Source organism: Apium graveolens, chromosome 11, assembly GCF_009905375.1.
Source record: "Apium graveolens cultivar Ventura chromosome 11, ASM990537v1, whole genome shotgun sequence".
NCBI lineage: Eukaryota > Viridiplantae > Streptophyta > Magnoliopsida > Apiales > Apiaceae > Apium > Apium graveolens.
Genome location: NC_133657.1, coordinates 112,795,192 through 112,820,766, shown reverse-complemented (window position 1 = coordinate 112,820,766; position 25,575 = coordinate 112,795,192). Strand labels below are relative to the sequence as shown.

At 37.0% G+C, this 25,575-nt stretch overlaps 1 pseudogene; it reads right to left on the bottom strand.

The window, feature by feature from the left end:
* Nucleotides 1-2,220: 2,220 nt before the first annotated feature.
* On the bottom strand, nucleotides 2,221-22,396 carry LOC141695779 ((+)-neomenthol dehydrogenase-like; annotated as a pseudogene).
* Nucleotides 22,397-25,575: the final 3,179 nt, after the last annotated feature.

The window sequence follows — 25,575 nt, the reverse complement described above, 5'->3', positions numbered from 1 at the left end:
CGGACTGGGGGCAAGAAAAGCTCAACTCCTGACAAGGACAACCACCTTAGTCCTGATTCGCTGAACTCATCGCAATCCGGACTGGGGTCCAAGAAAAGCTCAACTCCTGCTAAAGACAACCACCTTAGTCCTGATTCGCTGAACTCATCGCAATCCGGACTGGGGTCCAAGAAAAGCTCAACTCCTGCTAAAGACAACCACCTTAGTCCTGATTTGCTGAACTCAGCGCACTCCGGACCGGGGGGCAAGAAAAAGCTCAACTCCTGCTAAGGACAACCACCTTAGTCTTGATTCGCTGAACTCATCGCAATCCGGACTGGGGGCCAAGAAAAGCTCAAATTCTTTTAACAAAACAATCAAAAGCTCATGTTCTACAAACATACCCTAATTCACTCCCCCATCCAGAAAATCTGCATAAGGGAGTGGGGGGCATATGATAGTACATATAGCTCCTGGGAGGACTACTCTTAGGCCTTCAACTCCATACAGCTCCTAGAAGGACTAACATGATAGTACATATAGCTCCTGGGAGGACTACTCCTAGGCCTTCAACTCTATACAGCTCCTAGAATGACTACTCCTAAGCTCCTAACTCCGTGCAGCTCCTGGGAGGGCTACTCCTAGGCCCCTAACTTCACGCAGCTCCTGGAAGGAGTAGTCCCGCACACTACCACTCCTAACTAGCTCAGTCCCGCAAGTATAACCTTGACAAACCCCAGCACATGAGACGTTGGCTCAGGCGCGTGACAGGGACAACTGTCACACATCAATCATGGGAACAATCAGGGCACGTGTCAGAGGATCCTCAGAACATTCCTCGGCCAGTCCCGCACTGACACGTGTAAAGCATCCACTCCCGCCAGGTGTCCTCCGCTCCCAGAACCAATGACTACGATTCAAAGGTACCAACCCCAAAACCCTATCCTTGGGCTATAAATAGCCCAAGAAGGTGAGGTTTTGGGGTTAATCACTCTCTTACACTCATACACACACAACCACCTCTCATTTATATTCATCTTCATCTTCCCAAAAAGCTAGTTCTTACTCTCACGCCGGAGGCGCCGCGGGACTCCAACCCCCCTTCCGGTATTGTTTTGTAGGAACCCAACCACATCTACACCTCTACATCGACGAAGGATCCAGGATGCCGTCGAAGGAGCAGCCCCGCCACCAGGTCATTTAGGGAATTGATTATGTAGTTTATTTAGTACAAGCACGAAGACAATTGTATTATGTTTTTTGTTCATACAGCTCCTTATAAATTCAGGAGTCAGAAGAGTCAGGTCATCCCAGTAAACTGATTCAATATTTTGAGGTGAGAAATGACTAGTGTTTGAACCAATTCCTAAAGGATACAGAATAAGCACCGCAATTGATTTTTCTGTGAATAAATTAAAACTTCCTACTCGATATCAGATCACGTCGCATAGTCAAATTACCTACCATTTATCTTCTTTTTGACATAACATCAATAGAGAGCCGAAAATCCAGGAACATTACAACCCGGTGACCAGGATACTAGAGATTACGAGTTCATCTTCAGAAGAACATCTTGATTTAAACTTTTTGCCCATAGGTACTGTAGTTGTTATTACATTAGCTACGAAAGCAAAGTTAATGCCTATGCAGAGTGCAATGCATGCACATAACTCATTGCTCATGTCATGTATGTATTTATGTCAGTTCTCCTATTTGTCTTCCAATCATCCATATATATTACAAGAATCAACAGTCTTGGAAATTCTCAACTCTTTGACAACATATTCTTATGTTTAAGATAGCTGCTGTTTAATCAGCATATTTAAGATACTAGAAAACAGGAATTCTTCACTTACCCTAGGGTGATTCTCGGGGATTCTCCTCTCACCCACAAGTGAGAGAAGGTAGTGTAGATACTTAAATAATTAATTTATTAACAAAAATGCATTAGTTGTATTATCAAGTAATAGGGATATGCATTAGTTTAAGGCATGCCTATGGAAGCAGAATCTGTCCTATTAGAGGAGTCCTCAGTACAATTGCTAAATTGTACTATGCATAGTGCAATGCACATTGCTAAATTCTCATTAACAATCACAGAGTCATAAAGACAACTTATCAACAATAACGATCAAGTTTAATGTTCTTGGGACATGTTTAGGTACAAAGTTTCTCAGATCAAATCTGTTGTTAAAACTGAAATTCAAGAGATTGTTTCCCTTATAATAATAGTTTTTCCTGGCACTGCAAAGTTTTTAATAAAAGCAAAGTAGCATGATTTTGCAGCTCTTAATAATAAGTATTAGCTAAAGGCTATTGATGAATTGATTCATTTTTCATCAATTATTTTTGCGCCACGATAGTTTGTTTCCAGCAATGTTGTTGCAGTTACCTTCAGTCAGAAAGATGATATGTTACCCTCAACAAAGATAAGGCCAGAAGGTCCACCATTAGGCAGAAGCACTAGGTTTACCACACTTTTAGCCCCTTCTTGGACAGTTAAAGTACCAGTATCATATTTATGTCTGTTTTCACGAAACCAGGACAAGCAGCATTGATGCAGAAAGTTGGGTATTTCTTGGCCAAAATCCTTGTATACGCATTCATTGCCATTTTCGAGACTATATATGCTGAACTATAGCTTGGCCAACCTTTTTCTTGTAGTGAACGCTCATTGGAATCTTTCAGGTACTCATTTAGCACCTCATCTACTCTTGCCTCTGTAAGGTTTTGCCCGTCATTAATTCAGTATTCCCCTTGTCCGTTCATTTGGTAAATTCTGAGAACCAAAACAATAGTAAATGATAGTTTGGATGAAAAATACATGATAAAGATGAAGAAAATGGTTCAAGAAAATTAGCTTTACACAGGCCATTCAATTGTATAATTAGCATCATAAAATTTAAAAATTAACAAACAGAAAACATCCAAGACCTGCACCCAATAGGATACAGATTCCATATGACACTAAAATGATGCTATATTTAGTTAATGTGTAAAGGGAGCTCTGGAACTAAAGAAAGTTATTATGTACTTTGCGGTTAGCAATGGTTAGTTTTGTCTGAGAGTACTGAACGAGCCTTTTTAAGAAAATCAGCCAGCCCCATTTACATGGATCATGTACTAGGATTTACACATATAACCACAAGGTTGAACTTTAATCATCATCATTTCTCTTACAAACAAAGCTAAATTACTTTAATTGTATATAGATTTATGACCTAAGGGTCGAATGGGTTGAGCTGGTTCGGAACAGGTAGACACAGTATCTAAAAAAAGTAGATCCGACATTTGATCACACAACAACTTCAATATGATTTCCCTGCATATTATAAAAAAAAAACCTACAAAGCTGAATTGTGATAGCATATCATCTGGTATGTTTTCTACCTCTAATTTTCCCATGAAGAAAGAGACATTAGCAATTTTTGGTGAACCAGATGATTGAAGCAACGGAACTAGTGCTTCTATCATTCTTTTTGCTCCATAGTAATTTGTTTGTATGCATTTTTCTGATAACTCGTCGTAGGGGTCATTGATAATCTCATGCCATCTGATCCCTGTTGTCTGAATAACCAAACAGTTAAAGATACAGAGGATCAAGATTATGCATATTAGTAGGACTGTATGCATGTACGCGCCTTTCTAAATACCAAAATCTCCTCTAAGGTTACTAGAATTTTCGTAATGGTTTTCGTCCGCTGTAAGTAATCATCTATGCAAACACCTTGTCATTTGATATATGCATAAGTATAAACCACAATCCAGAATTAACTACAATGCCATTTAAACTGAAATCATATATCCATAAATTACTTAAACGAACTCACCTCATTCTGCGACAATTGGGCTAATAGAGCTTTTTCGTCTATTACACCTACCCCATTCCTGCATTATTGACCTGCACAATGTTCTGAATCAATAACGAATGAAATTTTTGTTGGAACCAGACTTATCGGATCCTCTGCATAATTTTATAATTTGGCATGCAGCAGAAAAACATCATTCTACTATCTTTTGTTAAAAATAAGCTAATTTGTAATACTCATGAATTATGTTTAAGAGTATAGAAGATTCTAGTCATTAGTACTGCATGCACAAAGTCAAATAATTAATGTAATCAATAAAAAGTCTCCTGATCTTATTCATGAACCATATTAATGATGTATTCTCGTAGTTTTCTTAGTCTTGCTATATAAAAACTTGAAATACATCAATTGTAATTAAAAAATAAATTAAAAATATACAAGTAAAAATATTATATCTTCTTCCTTTATCAATTATGATCCCAACAAATTTGGTATCAGAGCCAAAAATCCAATCCAGACCCTAAAAAAATTAGAATTCATAAACCCTCTAATACATACAATGGCAGTCTCTAATGAAGCATTATTCAACTATGCACAAAGCTGTTAGGTCGAAAACACGCGCTAATATTCACGCAAGTATACGCGTTCGCAAGTAGTATAAGATATAAATCAGATTCGTTCCCACAGAGACTGGTTTAGGTTAAATTCAATTTATGCATCTATGCAACAATGTATGGTTATCGCTCAATGCTAAGACAAATAACAAATTGAGTTTTATTAAACTAAGAGATTATACTAAATAACATTAACTAAGAAAATTGAGGTTGAATTACTATATATGACAAACATGGGATTCTAACTTCATTACTACTTCATTCAATAGCCTTATTATTTTTAACCTTAGCATGTAATAGTGATGACACTAATCAGATAATACGAAACTAGTAAACGCCAACTTTCGTTGTACGAATACCCTACTACCAAGCATCCACAAAAGAGATAGAAGTTGAATAGACACCAATTATGCTTAGTCATTATATGTCTATAAGAATTGAAAACATAACGGTTTAATGTGCAAGTTATCTATCATGATTACATAGGGCATGTAGGACGGTTAAAATTACCTACAAATCATGCATAACAAATACATGAACCTATGCTAGCATGGCAAGTTCTAAATCTCTAAATTCACTGTCGCTTCAGAAGAGATTAACATGCTATCTTATATGTTAGCTACGCACATAAGATGAATAAGCACAACCAATACTAGGATATCAATCAATCACCACACACCAAGATATCAAAATAATTAACTATTGAAATCCATAAGTAAATCCGCTAGAATCCGGTGACAACGATTAGCCCATAATTGAACTCATCGTCACCATGGGTTCCAATGAAAGCATGGTATAAACAAGGTCTTAATAAACTGAATAATAATTAAAGTACGAATAAACGAGATCTAGGTTCAACAAGAATGAAAACGAGCATCCAAAGTTACAACTATTTCAAAGAATCACAAGTTGAAAACAAGATCTTCTTTTTCGGAGTTGTTTTGTGCTTGTAGGTCTTCTCCTTGATCTCCCAATCTTCCCGAATGATGAAAACATTTTTTTTAAGTATATATAAGCCCATTTTTTTAAGTCAGCCGCGCATCAGCACGCGGCCACCTCCACAGCATGCGGGCGCCTGCAACCTATTTGGAAAAATTCTTATGAATCTTGTTTTGGCCATAACTTGAGTTGTACTCGTCAGAATTAGGCGATTCAACTGCCCACACGAAGCTAAAGAGATTCTCTACAACTTTACAATGGCCTAGGCTTACAAATCTGATTACTTTTCATCATATTTCCTTTAAAAGCTCTTTTCTTCATTTAACTGATACCTGAAATGCAATAACACAAAAACACATCAAAATACCAACAACTTGAGTCCAAAATACCAATTTAAGCTTGTAATAAAGCGTTCCAAGTGGATATAAAATTCACTTATCACACCCCCAAACTTGAATCGATGCTTGTCCTCAAGCATAAACAGACTCAAAACTACAAAACAAACCTAATGTATGAATGCGACTACGTGAATGAAACTAAATGATAATGCAATCGATCCCCTCAGAATAACCATAACCGAATGAATAAGCCAATGCCTCTAAGAATGCAATGACTTAAAACAGAGTTCGAATAAATCCCACAAACCAACTCACAAACCAGAAACATGCATGTGTGGAATGCTTAACAGATATCTCTCGATACTAGATCAATAACCATAACTTATCTATCATCGAAATAATAAAAAGTTTATAAACAGAATAGACAATAAACGCATTATGACTCACAACACCTCCTTTCTACTGGAGTTATACAAGGATTCACACTATTATTGAACACATAACAAAGATGCTTATTTGATCGTGCAATGAATGAAGTCCCAAAAGACTTATGCAATAATACCCATGTAGCGAACGTTAGGTTAGCGGATCCCAGACTATAAAAGCCTTAGGTCACTAGGCACAAAGTCCCCTAAAACTTAATAACTTGAGTATTAAAGAGCTCACTCTTGATCAATTATGCATAAACAAATACTTTTTTTTTCTTTTTTTTCTCTCTTTTTTTTCTTTTTTTTTTCAATAATTTATGAATGAGTGTGTTTCGCTCCATCTCATTCAACCCTAGACTACTCATAAAAATATGAGCCACTACTAGCCATTTGACGCCTAGCCTTATTCACAACTAGCAATGAAATCCAAGTTTTTCTCCAAATAAAAAAAATCAGTGTTTTTACGTCATTACGAGAATATCACAAGTTCTAAATATAACCAAGTGATTAAATCTCAACAACAAACAAGTATGATCATGATCTAGATCAAAAGCAACCATATAAGACTTTGTGATAATATTTGTTTCTGCCATGCAAATCAATTCATTAGGACTTAAACATCCCTCTATTCGTCATCACCACACTCAAATCAACATCAACTTATCAAATATCATAGTTCATCTTAAGGGATCATGCTAATATGCATGCAAATGTAACTATATGAAATCACATAAAAATAAACAAATATGTCCTAAATGAACAATCATGCAAAAATATGAATGAACTACAACTAAACATGCAATATGAATCTATATGGACACACACACTACTAATCCTTACATTATCACCCCCAATCTTAAAATTTTCAATGTCCTAATTGAAGGTAATAATAAGGATTTCAGGCATATCTAGTCATCAGAAAGATCACCCTCCTCGGGTGGAGGATCAGGTGACCAATCAACCTCGACACCAGTGGCTCAGAAAATAGTGCCCAAAGCCTGTGTCAAATCTGCAGCAAAACGACGGTGAATGTTGTGCATGGACTCCATACGCCTAATTACTCGCTTATATTGCTCATCACCAATATCAGTCCTATCAACTACCTGCTGTACATGAGAAGAACCCTCTGTAGGCACTGTAGGATTCGTTCGGCTACCCTCTACATCATCAAAGATATATCCCAAGCCCTTATCATGTGGTGCACCTAAGAATGCATAACTCAAGTGATCTGGTAGTGGATGAAGCTCAAGTGTGGAAATATCTTCAATAGACGGCTCGAGACGCTCTTCAGAAATTTTCAGCTCTGCTAACCCAAGAGAATCGAATGGCATATATAACTTCCTCTTACACGGAAGTGCATTCAAAACCTACAGTTGCTCTGCTCCTTTCTTGTCATCAATAACTGATTTCCCCATTACGAATCTCTCTAAGGTCTCTGACTTTGGCAATTGCTCAAGTTCCGAATTTACTACAGAGTCAACCCACTCTACTTTAAAGCACTCCTCTTTAGCTGTGGGTAACTTTATTTCCTTGAACATATTAAAGTGACCTTTTGATCGTAAACCTTCATCAAAAGCTCTCCTTTTTGCACATCGATCATAGTTCGGCCTGTAGCCAAGAATGGTCTTCCCAAGATAATGGGAATCTTCTTATCTTCCTCGAAATCAAGAATTACAAAGTCAGCAGGGAAGATGAGTTTATCCACCTTGACCAAGACATCCTCCACTATACCTCGTGGATAAGCGATGGAACGGTTAGCTAGTTGCAATGGCATGTATATTGGTTTCGGATCAGGTAGACCAAGCTTCTTGAAGATAGATAAGGACATCAGATTGATGCTAGCTCCTATATCACATAAACACTTGTCGAACGACAAGTTTTCGATGGTGTAAGGAATAGTGAAGCTTCCAGGATCTTTAAGCTTCGGAGGCAACTTCTGTTGCATTACAGCACTGCATTCCTCCGTTAGAGCAACGATCTCTAAGTCATCGAGCTTCACTTTCCGAGAGAGAATACCTTTCATAAACCTCGCATAGCTAGGCATATGTTCAACAGCTTCAGCGAAAGGTATGTTGATATGAAGTTTCTTGAACACCTCCAAAAACTCGTCAAACTGCTTATCCGGCTTTTTCTTCTACAGCCTCTTAGGAAAAGGAGGTGGATGATAGATCTGTTTCTCCCCTGTATTACCCTCAGGAGGAGTGTGTTCCACAGTAGTCTTCCTTGATTCCACCTCTGCTTCCTTCTGCACATCTTCTTCATCCAAAACTTCAGATTCTGGAACTTGAGATTTTTCAGGGCTTGCACCCTTCCCAGACCTTAATGTAATTGCCTTAACCTGCTCTTCTGCTTCCCTCTTGCCTGGAACTTCTGTATCACTAGAAAGCGTTTCTAGTAGTCGATTCAATAAGGCGTTAGCAATTTGTCCTATCTGGTTCTCCAGATTTTGGATAGAAACAGCCTGGCTTTGGCATATAAGAGCCTGGTTTTTGCACATAAGCCTCAACTCCTCCAATTCAGATTTTTCATTCGAAGATAGACCTGCATCATGAGTTTGTTATTGAAGTTGGAGTTGTTGTCTTGGTGCAAATTATTGCTGAAACCAGGAGGGTTGAATGGTTTTGCTCCAAACTGCTGGAACGGCTGTTGCATCATATTCTGATTGTTGCTTCATATGAAGTTAGGATGATTCCAGTTGTCAGGATGATAAGTGTCTGGAACTGGTTGCTGCGATCTCTGACAGTTGCTCACAAACTGAGCTGATTCACTAGATATAATGCATTGCTCCGTCGCATGCGAACCTGCATATAGCTCACAAACACTAATTATCTGTTTAACACCATAGTTAGCCAGAGAATCGATCTTCATAAACAACCTTTAGTTGAGCAGTGATAGCCGTAGTTGTATCCACTTCAAGAACTCCTGCTACCTTGCCCTGTGGACATCTCTGGGTTGGATACTGATATTCATTAGCAGCAATCAGTTCAATTAGATCATAAGCTTCCTCATAGCTCTTTGCCCATAATGCTCCGCCTGCTGCTGCATCGAGCATGGGTCCGGACTGTGCTCCCAAACCGTTATAGAAACAATTGATGATCATCCAATCAGGCATTCCATGATGAGGACACTTCCTAAGTATAACGACCCGTATATTTTTATTATTATTAAATGCGTGATTAATCATTGAATTGTATGATTTTGTATCATTGTTAAAATGGTGTTATTGCAGTTTTATTTCCGTAAATACTTGGATTGTCTCTAAAATTATTTTCATGACTTTATAATTTCAATAATTATTTTTGGGACTTTATAAATTTGAGAAAGCAATATTTCATTAATTATTTATTTCTAAATGATTTTCTGAATGTGTTTAATTGTAAAATCCATATTTAATTATAGAAATCTTCAAAAATCATGAAACTTATATTTTATTAAGTTCGTATCATTCTGAGAATTTTAAAATTATTTTGGAAATTTTCGGGATTCGTTTCACCCGCGCGTCGTTTCATTATTTGTAAAAAAGCGGGTATAAAGTGCATTTTAGAAATTGTTTTAAAATTTTCAAAATTTACGTTTTTATTTACTTCGGGATATTTGTAATATTTTAAGACTATTTTTGTAATTTTCTGAGATAGTTTTATATGCAGCTCGGTTCGTTAATTGATAAATGCGGGACAAAACCAGGTTGCAGAAAGTTCGTACTTATCCTTATTTCTACGTGTCTGATTCTCAGAAATTTTAATTGATACGTGTCAAACTTCTGCATATTTTCTATGTGTGGCAGATTTTTTTTTAGTATAATAAAATCATAATAAAACACCCCAATCTTATCTCTTTCTCCACCTTATTCCTCCATGCTCTCTCTCTCCCTCCCCTCCGAATCTCTGTGTCACATCTCTCTTCCCTTCCTCTCAATTCTCTCGATTCCCTGTGACATCCCTCTTCTCTCTATATCTCCGATTCTCTCCTCCCTCTCTTGCTTCTCTTCTCTCTGTGTCGCAGTCTTATTTTCCGGCTTTGTCTCTCGCTTTTTCGGTGAGATGTAGCTCTGTTGCTTTCGTGTGGTTCCTGTTTGTTAATATGTGATTGGGTGCGTGTGTATTCCGTGTGTGCATACAGTCTTGTGTGTGTATTTTGTTGTGTATGGGTTTTGGTTGTTATGGTCGTCGCCGCCTCCCGGATTTCGGCGAGGCATGGCGGCGTAGTGTTGTTCCGGTTGTTTCCGGTGAAACTCCGGTACGTCCACTGTGTTGGTATACATGAGTGTTTGTTGTGTATATATTGATGTCTGTTGTGTTGTTCCGACGACCTGTTGTTGCCGTGTTGTTTTCCCGATTGCATGTTCACTGGTGGTACACGCGCATGCGTGTTCCTGATTGAAGTCGATTTTATTTCTAAAATTTCTAATTATTCAGATATTCTGATGGAATTATTCGAGTAGTTCTCGCTGGTTATAGTTTAATTATTTAATTTATTTTTCTGCAGGGTATTAATGATTGCAGTTTGTGATTAATCATATATTTTGCGAGAAGTTAATTTTATTAATCGGCGAAGTTCGCGTTGGAAACCCGAGAAATTACTCGGGTACCCGCGGAATTTTGTCGCCGTCCGCGATGAAGTTTTACGAACGGACGGTGGACGGTGATGACGTTGTTCTGAGTCCTACAATTTAAAATACAAAATACGGTTAAAATTATAAAACGCGAGTTAAGACATAAAAATGCGGATAATAACGATTAATAAATGTATTTGATTGGTGTATGTGGATTGCGAATTGACATTGTTGGTTGAATCGGTGGATGGGACTTGGACAATTGGATTTTAGGGCTTGTGTTGTGATTGATTTGACGTCGGGATGTTCGACGGGTTAGCCGATAATCAAAAGAGGTGCTGCTCAATTTCCGGAGAATTTAATTACGGAAATACGAAGTCGTACCCAATGGCTATTGGAACGTCGATCGGTTATATGTAACTACTTTGTACGAACCTAGTTATGTGTTGTGATATAATACTTTGCTAAAACGGACAACCCTAATTTCGTAAAAAGACAGAGATACTATTTTCTGGAACGAACACCAAACCGATTTTCGAGGACGTGAACCCTAATTGATACGTGTATTATTATATGATGTATGTTACGAGTCGGGTTTTGTTAACGTTCGGGTAGATTGTTAGCGAGGATATGTCAAGCATAATCGAAAGTCTAAATTAGGGTATTTTGACTTTGTAGGTGCTAGTCGGAAAGCCCAAGAGTTGGCGCTGGATAGCATAGTGGACAGTCGACAAGTTCAGTAAGGTTCCAATCGAAGGACCTGAGTGTTGGAGTCGAATCCAGGGTAATCTAGTGGTTAGACGTTAAAGTCTGAGCGTCTGTGTCGGCTCAAGGTCAATCAACAATATTTGTAAAGCTCTGCAAGGCAAGTACCCCTGACCATTCTTTTATGGATCAGTATATATGAATAGTTGAATGTTTTACTTTCGTAATGGAACAGAAACGTTTTAAGTTACATATCCCTTGTATTTAAAAATGTTGTTTAATATGTTTTTGGGGAAAAGTAACTTTATGAAAGTACCTATCTCTAAAATGTGATTAAAATGAAAGGAAGTTTTGAATAGTGTGCTGTGATAGAATTGATTTTTGTAAAGAGATAGGTAAAAGTGGATTTGAAAACTGGATGAAACGAATCAGATATTGGATAACGTTGCGTAAGTGGCTAATTCGGTTGTGCGCATTACATAACCGATTAGTCCAGCATAGATGATCAGAGACCTAGCTAGTCTCTGCGGATCCGGTAATTTTGTGTGAAAGCCCGATCAGATTTCCTAGACATTTTGTGTGATAGCCCGACCAACTATCCTAGATAATTTGTGTGGAGGCCTGATCAGCCGTCCCTAGATAACATCCAATATATATCTGATTGTGATTTAGTGGTTTGGGGTTCCCGGAGAGGAACAAGTTTTTATAGATCCTGTGATGGGATAAGTTTTATGGTTCCCGTAACGGAACAAATGGTTTTATGGTTCCTGTAATGGAACAGAAGGTTTGAAAATAGAAATAGCATGCTAAAATTGAACTCTGGTATTTATACACAGCACACGACTGTTGATCTTGTTTTACAGAGCATGCTAGTTTTGATATCCAGTTTATACATATTTTACATGTTTCTAACGAGTTATGAATTCTGTTCCTGTAACCGTTTTACTTTAAACTGCTTTACTTGTTATTCATATAGTGGTGCTGCTGAGCAAACAATTGCTCACCCTTGCAGAATGTTTTATATATATATTACAGATGCCTAGGAGATTCTTCGGTGGTAGTCGGGTAGAGTTCCAGTTCCTTTCGTGTCGGACTCCTCTGAGATGGTTGTGCTAGAGCAAGGGTGGTCTATTGAGTTGCTGTGTTAAGTTAGCTGCGTCAAGATGATTGTTGTAAGTTTGAGTTGTGTTAGTTGAGTAACCTGAGTCATACTTAAACCTGGAAAAAGGTCTTGGTAAAGGGGTCATAGTTATGTTTTAGATTGATTTATAATTGTTATTATTGTTGTTGATGACGTCAACTCCTGACCCCGGGGTTGAGGCCGTCACACTAAGCATCTCCTTGTAGCGCTCCCAAGCTTCACACAAAGATTCTCCCGTTTGCTGCGCAAATTGAGTAAGAGCATTCCTCATTGCAGCTGCCTTCGCCATAGGGAAGAATTTAGTGAGAAACTTTTGAGCAAATTGCAGCTGCCTTCGCCATAGGGAAGAATTTAGTGAGAAACTTTTGAGCAAGATCTTCCCAAGTAGCAATCGAACCAGCTGGTAGAGAGTGTAACCAGCTCTTAGCCTTGTCCCTCAGAGAGAATGGGAATAGTCTCAGCTTCACAGCATCTTCAGAAACACCGTTGAACTTGAAGGTATCGCATATCTCAATGAAATCCCTAATGTGCACATGGGATCTTCAGTTGGAGAACCCCCAAAATGGATTGAATTCTGCACCCATTGAATTATGCCAGGCTTGATCTCAAAGGTATTAGCTGTGATAGTTGGCCGGACAATGCTAGATTGAATGTCATTGATCTTGGGTTGAGAAAAATCCATCAAGGCTTTCGTTCGTGTTGCTGGATCTCCCATTGTACTGAGTACCTGAAACACAAATAAATAAACCGTGAGAGTAAAACAGTCCGAGTCAGTGAACTTTAACGACCAATGATGACAAACACATAAACTAAAAATTAACACCGAGTCCCCAGCAGCGGCGCCAAAAACTTGTTAGGGCGAAAACACACACTAATATTCACGCAAGTATACGCGTTCGTAAGTTGTATAAGATATAAATCAGATTCGTTCCCACATAGACTGGTTTAGGTTAAGTTCAATTTATGCACCTATACAACAATATATGATTATCGCTCAATGCTAAGACAAATAACAAATTGGGTTTTTATTAAACTAAGAGATTATACTAAATAACATTAACTAAGAAAATTGAGGTTGAATTACTATATATGACAAACATGGGATTCTAACTTCATTACTACTTCATTCAATAGCCTTATTATTCTTAACCTTAGCATGTAATGGTGATGACACTAATCAGATAACACAAAACTAGTAAACGCCAACTTTCGTTGTACGAATACCCTACAACCAAGCATCCACAAAAGAGATAGAAGTTGAATAGACACCAATTATGCTTAGTCCTTATATGTCTATAAGAATTGAAAACATAACGGTTTAATGCACAAGTTATCTATCGTGATTACATAGGGCAAGTAAGATGGTTAAAATTACCTACAAATCATGCATAACAAATACATGAACCTATGCTAGCATGGCAAGTTCTAAATCTCTAAATTCACTATCGCTTCAGAAGAGATTAACACACTATCTTATATGTTAGCTACGCACATAAGACGAATAAGCACAACCAATACTAGGATATCAATCAATCACCATACACCAAGATATCAAAATAATTAACTATTAAAATCCATAAGTAAATCCGCTAGAATCCCATGACAACGATTAGCCCATCATTGAACTCATCGTCATCATGGGTTCCAATGAAAGCATGGTATAAACAGGGTCTTAATAAACTGAATAATAATTAAAGTACGAATAAACGATATCTAGGTTCAACAAGAATGAAAACGAGCATCCAAAATTACAACTATTTCAAAAAATCACAAGTTGAAAATAAGATCTTCTTTTTCGGAGTTATTTTGTACTTCTAGATCTTCTCCTTGATCTCCCAATCTTCTCGGATGAAGAAAACCCTTTTTTTAAGTATATATAAGCCCATATTGGACCTGGACCCTTAAAATCGTCAAATTCCACTCAAAAAAGGCCTTTTCAGCGAAATCAGCCGCACATCAGCACGCTGCCGCCTCCACCAGCAGGCGGGCGCCTGCAGCCTGTCTGGAAAAATTATGATGAATCTTGTTTTGGCCATAACTTGAGTTCTACTTGTCAGAATTAGGCGTTTCAACTGCCCACGCGAAGCTAACGAGATTCTCTACAACTTGACAATTGCCTAAGCTTCCAAATCTGATTACTTTTCATCATATTTTCTTTAAATGCTCCTTTCTTCATTTAACTGATACATGAAATGCAATAACACAAAAATACATCAAAATACCAACAACTTGAGTCCAAAACACCAATTTAAGCTTGTAATAAAGCGTTCCAAGTGGATATAAAATCCACTTATCAAAAGCAATATTCCAATTTTTAATGGTGAAAGCTATGACTTCTGGAGCATCTAGATGAAAATATTATTCATCTCTCATGACTTATGGGAGTTAATAAAATATGGCTGTTATAGCCAAAATTTGGTATTGGATCATCTCGGGTCAAATACGGGTCAAATGGAATTGAATTGGGGCAAAATGATGAAGAATTAGGTTTTAGGCTGCAACGCACAAGGGGAGGACGCGCCCTAAGAGTAGGACGCGCCCAATATTGGGTGAAGTGAGTTATATGAGTCATATGGAAGTAAGATGCACTGGGTGCACCCGTAGAGTGAGGTTGCGCCCAGGGTTGGACACGCTCTCATTAGATGAAATGCATGATATGGATTATCTATGCGTTTGGATTGCAATACAAGAGAGAATGTGTGCATTCCACAGGGTGAGGACGCGTCCTAACCTAGGGAGATGCATGCTTTTGGATTCATTTGGATAATTGGGCTTGTCCTCACCTAGGACAAGGCAAACAAAGACAAATTTAGGATAAGGCAAGCATGGAAGGAGCAATGGAGAATTATTTTCACTAACATATTTGTTGTATGTACTCTTTGAAGAATTCCCTCTTTGAGTCGTTCAAGGAAGGGGATTTTCGTGAAAAGCTTGAAGGCCTCTAGGGGTATGTCTGATGATTGAAGTCCTCCTCCTGTATTCAACGGGTGTCCTTATTGGGGATGTGGGGTTACCTTTTGTGTGTGCTTTTGGAACTCTATTCTTGTATTCAACGGGTGTCCTCGTTGGAAAACTTTGGAGTCATCCTACACTTTGTACCCAAGAGCTTGGGATCACCTGTCCTGCTATCTGGTGGGTTATCCTCATTCGGGGGACAAGGACGCGTCTGGTATCTGGGGTGAACCGTGGCTATACCTACGTTCGTAACTCAAGGGAGATAGATGTAGAGGAATGCTATCCTTGCACATGGAGATGCATTATCTATGAAGTCCTTCGATCACAAACGAACCTTGGGCCTTCGCGGTTGGGCCTCAGAGTTGGACATTCCTAAAACTAGTGGAAGATGGATTATGGACCGGGCCTAGGAATAAGAAGTCTAAGCCCATTAGATTTCTTATTCTCCAAGAATTATGTGGGCTTGATTCCCTATAAATAGAGATATGTAGGCAAATTGTAAGGGGTCGGAAGCGAGAGCCATAAGGAGCCACCACTTAACCCTAAGCAATCTCAGCCCCTAATTCATCACAACAACCACACTCCGCTCACTTCTCAGGTGAAGAACCACCATCGTAGATCTTGATTTCGGCGATGAACCTCAAACTTTGTTGATACCAAATTCCTCCGTCAACAATGGCTACGAAGCTGGTGCAACGTAAGAAGATATCGCATCCTGGTTAGCGGCTAGGCAAAATGAGTTTATGAATAAAAAGAAAAAAGATGCCAGAGCTTTACTCTTTATTCAACAAGGAGTAAGTAAAGCTATATTTCCACGCATCATGGGTGCAAAAACATCAAAAGAAGCATGAGATCTTTTGCGGAATCAGTTTTAAGGTTATGAAATAGTAATTTCGGTAAAGCTGCAATCGCTATGGAGAGAATTTGACAACCTGCAGATGAAAGAAAGTGAAAGTATTATGGAGTTCTTCTCTAAGGTGTTAACAATTATTAATCAGATTCAAATTTATGGAGATACCTTGGATTATAAAAAAGTTTTCCATAAAATTTTAAGTAGTCTGATTTGGGCATGTAGTAGCAGCGATTGAAATTTCCAAGGACTTGTCAAAATTAACGGTGGATGAACTCATGGGTGCTCTGTAAGCTAACGAGGAAAGAATTCGCAGATTCTCAAATCAGCCCCTGAAACAAGCTTTTCAAGCAAAAATCAACATAAATAATAAAAGTGAGGTTGCACACCAGGAGAACAATACAAGAAGCAACTAAGATAAGAATCAGAATACTAAAAGAAGGAACCAGAATTTTCGAGGAAGAGGAGGAACAAGAAATTTTTATCAAAGAAACAACTACAAAAATTCTAGATGTATCATCTGCAAGAGATCAAATCATGAGTCAAAAAATTGCAAATTCCGATGCAAAAGGTGCAAAGTTTCAAACCATTCCCAGAGAGATTGCTGGTTCCAAAACAGAACTCAAGCAAATGCAAATTATTCAGAGGAAGGTGAAGAAACACAGGTCAGTTTTTCATGTATGAATGACCAGCAAGTATAACAAAAGAAGTGGTATATTGATAGCGCATGTAGCTTTCACATGACTGGGAACATAAAGCTTTTTTCACAGCTTAATGAAAGCTACAAAGCTGAAGTAAAGATTGGAGATGGAAAAATGCTAAAATTGAATGGAAAGGCATCGTTACCTTCTATCTTAAAGAAGGTATGACTCTCAACATCACTGATGTTCACTATGTTCTTTAATTAACTCAAAACTTATTGAGTATTGGTTAGTTAATGCAAAGAGGTTTCTCAATAAATTTCGACGATGATCATTGTGTTATTTTTGATAAAATAAGGAATTCACGATTGCAAGAATTAAAATAATTGTGAACAAAATCTTTCCATTAACGATGCCACTGGAAGGTAACATTGCTCTAAAATTTGTAAAGAATGATGATTCTTTTTTTATGGCATCTGGGGTATGGGCATCTTTACTTTAATGGTCTTAAATTTTTAAAAGACAGAAATATGGTTGTAGGCCTTCCTTGTATCTCAAAAATTAGTGAAATTTGTCAAGGTTGTATATATTACAAAATGCACAGATTGCCTTTTCCAAAAACAGCTTGGAGAGCAAGGGCACCGCTGGAACTAGTTCACTCTGATATATGCGAATCAAGGACTCCATCCATCAATGGCAGCAAATATTTTCTCCTATTCGTGGATGACTACACAAGAATAATGTGGGTGTATTTTCTGAAGCAAAAATCTGAGGCATTTAACCCTTTTATCCACTTCAAGGCATTGGTAGAAAATCAAAGCAGAGCTAGAATAAAAACTCTCAGAACTAATCGCGGTGGGGAGTATATATCTCAACCTTTTCTTAATTATTGCAAAGAAAAAGGCATAAGGAGGCAGCTAACGATAAGGTATAGTCCTCAGCAAAATGGCGTTGCGGAACGTAAGAATCGAACAATAGTTGAAATGGACAGAAGTATGTTGAAAGGAAAAGGAAATCAAATATTTTCTGGGTAGAAGCTGTTAACACATATATTTACCTTCTAAATATCTCTCCAACAAAGGTGGTATTAAATAAAATGCATTACGAAGCTTGGCATAGGCAGAAACCGGAAGTACATCAACTCCAAGTGTTTGGATGCATCGCCTATTCTCATATTCTTGCACAACATAGAGGGAAGTTTGATGAAAAAAGTGAGAAGCTTCTTTTTTTGGCTACAGTGAAGAATCAAAAGGCTATCGCCTTTTTGATCCTGTCATAAAGAAATTTGTGATCTCCAGAGATGTAATTTTTGATGAAACGAAACAATGGAATGTCCAAAATAATGCATCACATCCATCACTTCAGAATGTGCCAACAATTGCTCCATAAATTTTTGAAAATTTTTTCTTACCAGAAGAAGGATCAAGATTCACAATTGAAGACACCACTGATACAGAAGTACTTAGACATCATTAAATTCAAGATGTTTATGATTCTTGTAACGTGGCATTTTTTACATGTGAACCAACAGATTTTGAGGATGCTGCAAAAGAAGAAATATGGAGAAAGACAATGGATGATGAGATTACTACAATAAAGAAGAATCATACATGGAGACTTGTTGATCCTCCGAAAAATAAAGATATCATAGGACTAAAGTGGGTCTATAAGACAAAATATAATAAAGATGGAATTGTCCAGAAGCACAAAGCAAGATTAGTAGCTAAGGGGTATTCTCAGTAACCAGGAATCGATTTCAATGAAACATTTGCTTCGGTGGTTCGCATGAAAACAATCAGATCTGTACTTGCAGTCGCTGCTCAATTTCAGTTGTCGGTCTACCAACTTGATGTGAAATCAGCCTTTCTTAATGGAGAGCTCCAAGAAGAAGTTTACGTGAAGCAGCCTCAAGGATACATCAAAAATGGTCGGGAAAATAAAGTTTATCGTCTTTATAAAGCCTTGTACAGGCTGAAGCAAGCGCCACATGCTTGGAATGCTAAGATTGATGGTTATTTTCGTAAAAATGGTTTCCAGAGAAGCAAAAGTAGCCATCCTTATATGTTAAAAAATCTGATATGCTTGACTTTCTCATTGCATGTTTATATATGGATGACTTGGTCTATATGGGAACTAATGCTAAAATGGTGGAAGATTTCAAGAGGTCGATGAAAAAAGAATTTGAAATGACTGATCTAGGCCTCATGAAATACTTTATTGGAATCCAAGTGAAGCAATCTTCAGGTGAAATAACTTTATGTCAAGATTATAAATTAATGATTTGTTGAAGAAATTTCATATGGAAAATTGCAAGCCAATGGATACTCCTATGGCTGCAAATCTGAAATTACAGCTTGATGATGGTGCAACAAAGGTTGATGTGAGGAGATATCGAATTATGGCGGGATGGCTTATTTATCTAACAAATACAAGGCCAGATATAGTTTATCTGGTCAGCCTAGTATCAAGATTTATGCAAGAACCAAGCACCGTGCATTATTCCGCAGCAAAACACATTCTCCGCTACTTGAAAGGTACAAAAAATTAATGTCTGAGGTACACAAAAGAAGAAAATAACGAGATGATTGGTTATAGTGATAGTGACTGGGCTGGTTTTATTGATGACCACAAAAGCACTTCAGGTTACGTATTTTTCTTGGGAACAAAAGCTATCTCGTGGTCGTCCAGAAAATATAAAACTGTTGCACTTTCTTCTGTTGTGGCTGAATATGTCTCAGCTTCAGATGCAGCGTGTGAAAAAATTTGGCTCAGGAGAATATTTCATGATGTGGAACAAGTTGACAAAGGGCCTACTACAATTTTGTGTGACAACATGTCAGCAATTGCAATGACTAATAATCTTGTCTTCCATAGTCGCACTAAATATATTGAGCTATGTCATCATTTTATTCGGGATCTGGTGCAAGATGGAGAAGTTTTGCTAAAGTTCATCAATACAAATGAACAAGTTGTCGATATCTTCACAAAGCCGGTCTCAGCCCAGAAATTTACAAAATTTAAAGGTTGTTTAGAAATTACAATTTAAGAGGGGGTGTTAAAAATAAGCTAATTTATAATTCTCATGAATTATCTTTAAGAGTATAGAAGATTCTTGTCATTAGTAATGCATGCACAAAGTTAAATAATCAATGTAATCAATGAAAAGTCTCTTGATCTTATTCATGAACCATAATAATGATGTATTCTCATAGTCTTCTTAGTCTTGCTATATAAAGACTTGAGATACATCAATTGTAATTAAGCAATCAAGTAAAAATTTATAAGTAAAAGTATTATATCTTCTTCCTTAATTAATTCTGATCCCAACATCTTTCAATTAATACTCGCTAGGAAATAAGTGAAAATTCTTCGACTTGCAGTTTCTTAAAAATACGTTCTCATTCCATCTACTTTGGTTCCTCAAAATGCTCTGAAACGAGATCTTATTAGCATTCACTAAAAGTAAAAAGAGTAACAGCCTTATCAGTTTCATTGAATTAATGTGAAGCCACTGATAACATGTTAATTTTATGTTTTAAGATGATATGTGATCCAATCAATTCATCCTCCTAACACCTTCAGGTTTTAGGATGACACATGCAGCTTATGTTTATGAGAGATCCCATGACACATAACATTCTTAAATATTAATTTCAAATAAACCAGTAACTTAACACTAATATTTATAAATAATTTGCAAAACAAACCATAACCGTAAAAAACATCCTTCTACTTGTTATCCTGTCAATTAAAACTTGTAAGGAAATAAGTGAAAATCATTCGGCTTGTATTGTCTTATATTACTTTCTCATTCCATCTACTTTCGTTCCTCAAATTAATCTGAAACGAGATCTTAGCATTCACTACAAAGACTAATAGCCTAAAAGGTTGAATTGAGTTGATGAAACCATAGACAAACACTAAATCTAAGTCATATGATCCAATCATTTATCCTCCTAACACCTTCAGATTTATGATGGTACATGTAGCTCATTTCAGGAAAGATCTCGTGTCACATAATATTCCTAAATATTAATTTCAAACAAACCAGTAACTTAACCCTAAAACTGGCACATAATTTGGAAACAAGCCATAAACTTCAGTAAAAAGTTAATAAAAGAAAAATATAATTACCAAGATATCAAGTCTTCCGAATTTATTTTTGATATATACGACAAGGGAAGAAACACTTGACGGATCAGTAACATCAAACTGATGAAAAAAGATTGGTCATCACTTAAACCTGTAGAATCTTTGAGATTCTCAACATCTTTAAGACCTCTTTGTTCATTTCTAGAAGTAATTATAACAGTAATACCATGATCAGCAGCTAGTTGCTTGCATATTGCTAGTCCGATTCCTTTATTTTCCCCTGTAACGACTGCATACCTACATCACAACAGTTATATATTTTACATAGTGCTTTTAGCAAAAGTAGTGGGCTAATTACTAAGGATCTTTATGATCAATTCGTGTAATGAAACTAAACAATTAAAAATGAGAATGTAAAAGACGCAGAAAACCCGTGAATGGGTAAAAACCGCGGGTGGTATTATGTATCTAACTTAAAGAAATCCACTAATTTTTTTACATTGATTACAAAATCGAGTTTGAGCTACATGCTAGGTTAATTAGTACATTGTTTGTGATCATGTTTATGTGTTTATGTTTGTGTTCTTGACTGGTGACTGCTAATGCTTCTGTGTTATGCGAAGTGTATGTGTGTTGTTTTCTGTTGTTGTCATTTCAACCTTTATGCTTCTTCCCCCTTATCCCTTCTTTCTCGCTCCATTCAAATGCCATAACTCATCCTCTCCTTGTTTCTCTCCAATGCGTGCAACTGCAGCTAAAGACTAGGTCTTAATACTCAACTCCAATCCCTACAAACTTGGCTAGTTGCAGACCTAGCATTCCATTTGCTTCGTTAGTCCTTCACGTCTGATCCCATATGAGATGTCTTCTTTTCTCTTCTTGTCTCGACTTATCCTCTGCAGCCTTGTCTTCCATGCTTTGATCACGTTTTGGCATGATGAAAAATCCACACACAACAATAATCCCAGATTTTATTAATTAAAGTAAATAATCAATAAAATCTTCATAATTCAATTTCAAAATATTATCCCAAAAGTTCACACACATAAGTTGCTGTGTTGGATGCGTGTATTGATCGTTTAACTTCCGTAGAAAGTCGCGTATGTCCTCAAGTGATAAGCATGCATGGCATTTCGTTTATCAAGAACTCTCTCTTTCCAAAACTTTATTACTAATCCCTTTCAATTCCCTATATACTCTCCATAAGTTTAGATATCTGCACTCTAATTTCTCTCTACCCAAATACATGATTCTCTCTTAAAACATAGCTTCAGATAAAAACCCCACCGCCTTTGTATCCATGGCTAAGAAAAGTTCCAAGAATGTCAAAAACCCAAGCAACAACAACCCCATCGCATCCTGCAACACTTGTGGATGGGTCGTCACCAATTTGTTGGATTCTCGTGATAGTCATTCTAGTTCCACGAAACCCGACAAACTTGATTAAGCTCAATTATTGTTTCCTTCTGATACCATCACTTTTATTCCGGATGTTAGTATTCATGCAGATTTTCAAAGGGCCAAATGGGTATGTTTCTATTACTACCCTTTTGACATTAGTTTCACCTTTCCATTCCCCAAATTGGTTATTGATGTTCTTAACACCTTCAATATCTCTCTCGGACAACTTATGTCGTTTGCATGGAGAACTCTTGCTTATCTTCATGCGATTGAAAGGAAGCATCACTTGCAAATTGATGTCGAGGTGATCAAACGAGCGTATAGTCTCAAGAAATTTAGCAATTGTCGCTTTGGTTTTTCAAATAAGAACACATATGATCCCGTGATTCTGAATCATGACACTTTCAATGATATAAATTGGAAGAAATATTTTTTCTTTGTAGAAAAGAAATCCCTTGGGGATAGAGCTGGGTGTCTGCTAGAATGTGGGAACAACACTGGTAATGCTCATTCTGACTTCATTGTCATTTCTCATTCTGTTTTGTTTTTAATTTGATGTCACATCCCTTATGCTTACCCAATTTGTCATTTTGTATATACGTCATCATTATATAGATTTATCTATATCATGTCCCTGCACATTTCATACTTATCCTAATTTGCATGTCACTTTTTCTTCATACGCCTTATTACTCCAACTATTTGCCGACTTTATTCCTTAGCTCTCTCGTTTACCATTATATATCAGTCATAAAGTTTAGAGTCTATTTAGTCACATCCATTTTTCTTAAATCCATTATCCTGCCTTTTATCTGTCTCTCTTTTTTTTGTTTCTAAACAGATTGTGAGTTTGAAGGTGAAAATAATCTCGTTGCTAAGGAGATTATTGAGAAAATCCGCACTCTTCCTAATGGTGACAAATTATGGTCTAATTGTTTAGACCGTCCCATTCGCAATGCTAGCAGAGTGAATGTTGAGGAGTTTTCTGTCAAGATGAAGAAGAGTCTCAACAAAACAGAGGGACATGTCTTTGAGCTTCTTGGAAGCAAAGGTGAAGCGACAAGGACCAGAAACACATTATCTACCTCTATCCTAAAGCCTTATCTGTCTATCCAGAGTGTTTCTTCAGAATCTATGGAAATTCCGAAAACTATGAATGAGAATGAGATGAACTCAGGACTCAAGTATGCTAGAGGTATACGTCGAATATTCTTCATTTTGATGTGTCTTACTTTTTCTCATTATTCCTTGTTAATTTTTTTAACACACCTGGACCCATGCTTCCTAATTGTAGAGTTCAAACCCCCAGTCATCAAGCCATTATTGATTTGTAGTAAAAAAATGTTTAAAAGATCCCGTGAGGACAAGATTTCTGAACCTGAATCCTCTAAAGCTCCCATTTTAGCAAGCCCTGTTACAAGTCCTCCCATGAAGAAAATCAAGGCTACACCATCTAGTACATGCACCAATAGTCAGGTCACCCCTCTTGCTTTCCAGGCTTATAGATTTGAAGCCAATCCATCCAAGTTTGCACATCTGTTGGGAAATATGATTCTCTCTCAATCAATGGTGGGCCATTCTGCCAAACCCGTTGGATCTATTATGGGTTATGCCACAGGTTACTCCTTTCATGTAACTAACTTGTCTACTGAAATACACTATATTTCTCGTACCATGTTTGATCTGCTATTACTCACAAACTTCTCACATTTCTTCATATTTTAAAAAGCATTTCGGTTGCTCGTGAAGTTTATAAACATGAGTCGAAGATACTCAGGGATATTGAAGTCGAGCATAATGGGTGTGCTTCAAAAATTCAAGCTGCTGAGAAGCAGAAAAAGAAAAACTTTAAATCCAAAGACGTTGTTCAGAAAGAGCTTGAGAATTTTGCTACAAAAGTTTAGTCTCTGGAGAAAGACATGCGTGAAGAAGCTGAGAAGGTCGTCCATTAGCAGATCATGAGAACACGTGTTGACATGATGCTTAAATATCTCAGGGGTAAATGGAGCTCATGGGATGTAATCGAAACTATAAAAATTTATAATGAAGCTTCTTCTGATGATGTTTTTACTCTTGATGAATTCAACAATCCTGACAATGGTGACATATAGATGAAATCCCCCGGAGAGGATGATCTTGACGATGAATAATCAAACCCTCCTATTTGTGACTAGTTTTCTCTTTTGCTATGAACTTGTTTTACATTTTGAACTTGTTTCATTTTAGTACTTTGTTGGTTTTCCTACAGTCGATCCATGTTTCACTTTAATGCGGGGGATCTTGGTTCATTTTTTGTTGGTTATATTGAACGTTTGGCATACCTTCGAGTATGTCGCTATAAAAATTTATTTTCATCATTATTATATTCCCAGTCTTACTTTTATGTTTTAGACGTATTCGTGATTTAATTCTTGTCATCGATTGTTGTTATTTCCTCACCACGAAGTAAATTCATACAGTTGTTTGTTCTTTCGATAGTTTATCAGAACAAATTTACCCAAGTGTTATTATCCAAAGTTGTAAATTTATATTTAACAAGAAATCATCATGAAATATTGGGATTAAACCTGTTGAAATTTTTCATGTAGTCTTGTAAGGCATACTACCTTGATAAGTGAATGTGTCTTTACTTTATCATCATAACAATGGCTTTGATTCTTACTTCCGTAACTAATCATGATTTTCTATCAGATGGAATATTTTTGATATATTATTATACATCAATGCATGCACTCATAGAGTGGCTAAGAGGCCTTTATCCCTTCTGAAACTCACTAGTGACTCATGACATTTGTAATTGATATGTAAAAGTATTTTGGTATTCTCGTTGTTATGTTATCGGTTTTGTAAGACCTTCATGTTGCTTATACATGTCGTCCTTTTACATTTTGTTTTCATCTGAAATAAGACATCGAGACAGGGTGATCAGCCCTAATATTTGTAGTATTATTTTTGATTCAATAAATTGATAGCCATGACAATTATAAAAGAAATCCTAATTGTATTAAAGAATTAAACACTATGTAATACATAAACCACAAGAGTAAACGCGTATAGTAAGAACAATTCATACAATCATGTAGCATATAATGCAAGGTAATGAAGAAAAGCAATTCCATCAAACAACAAGT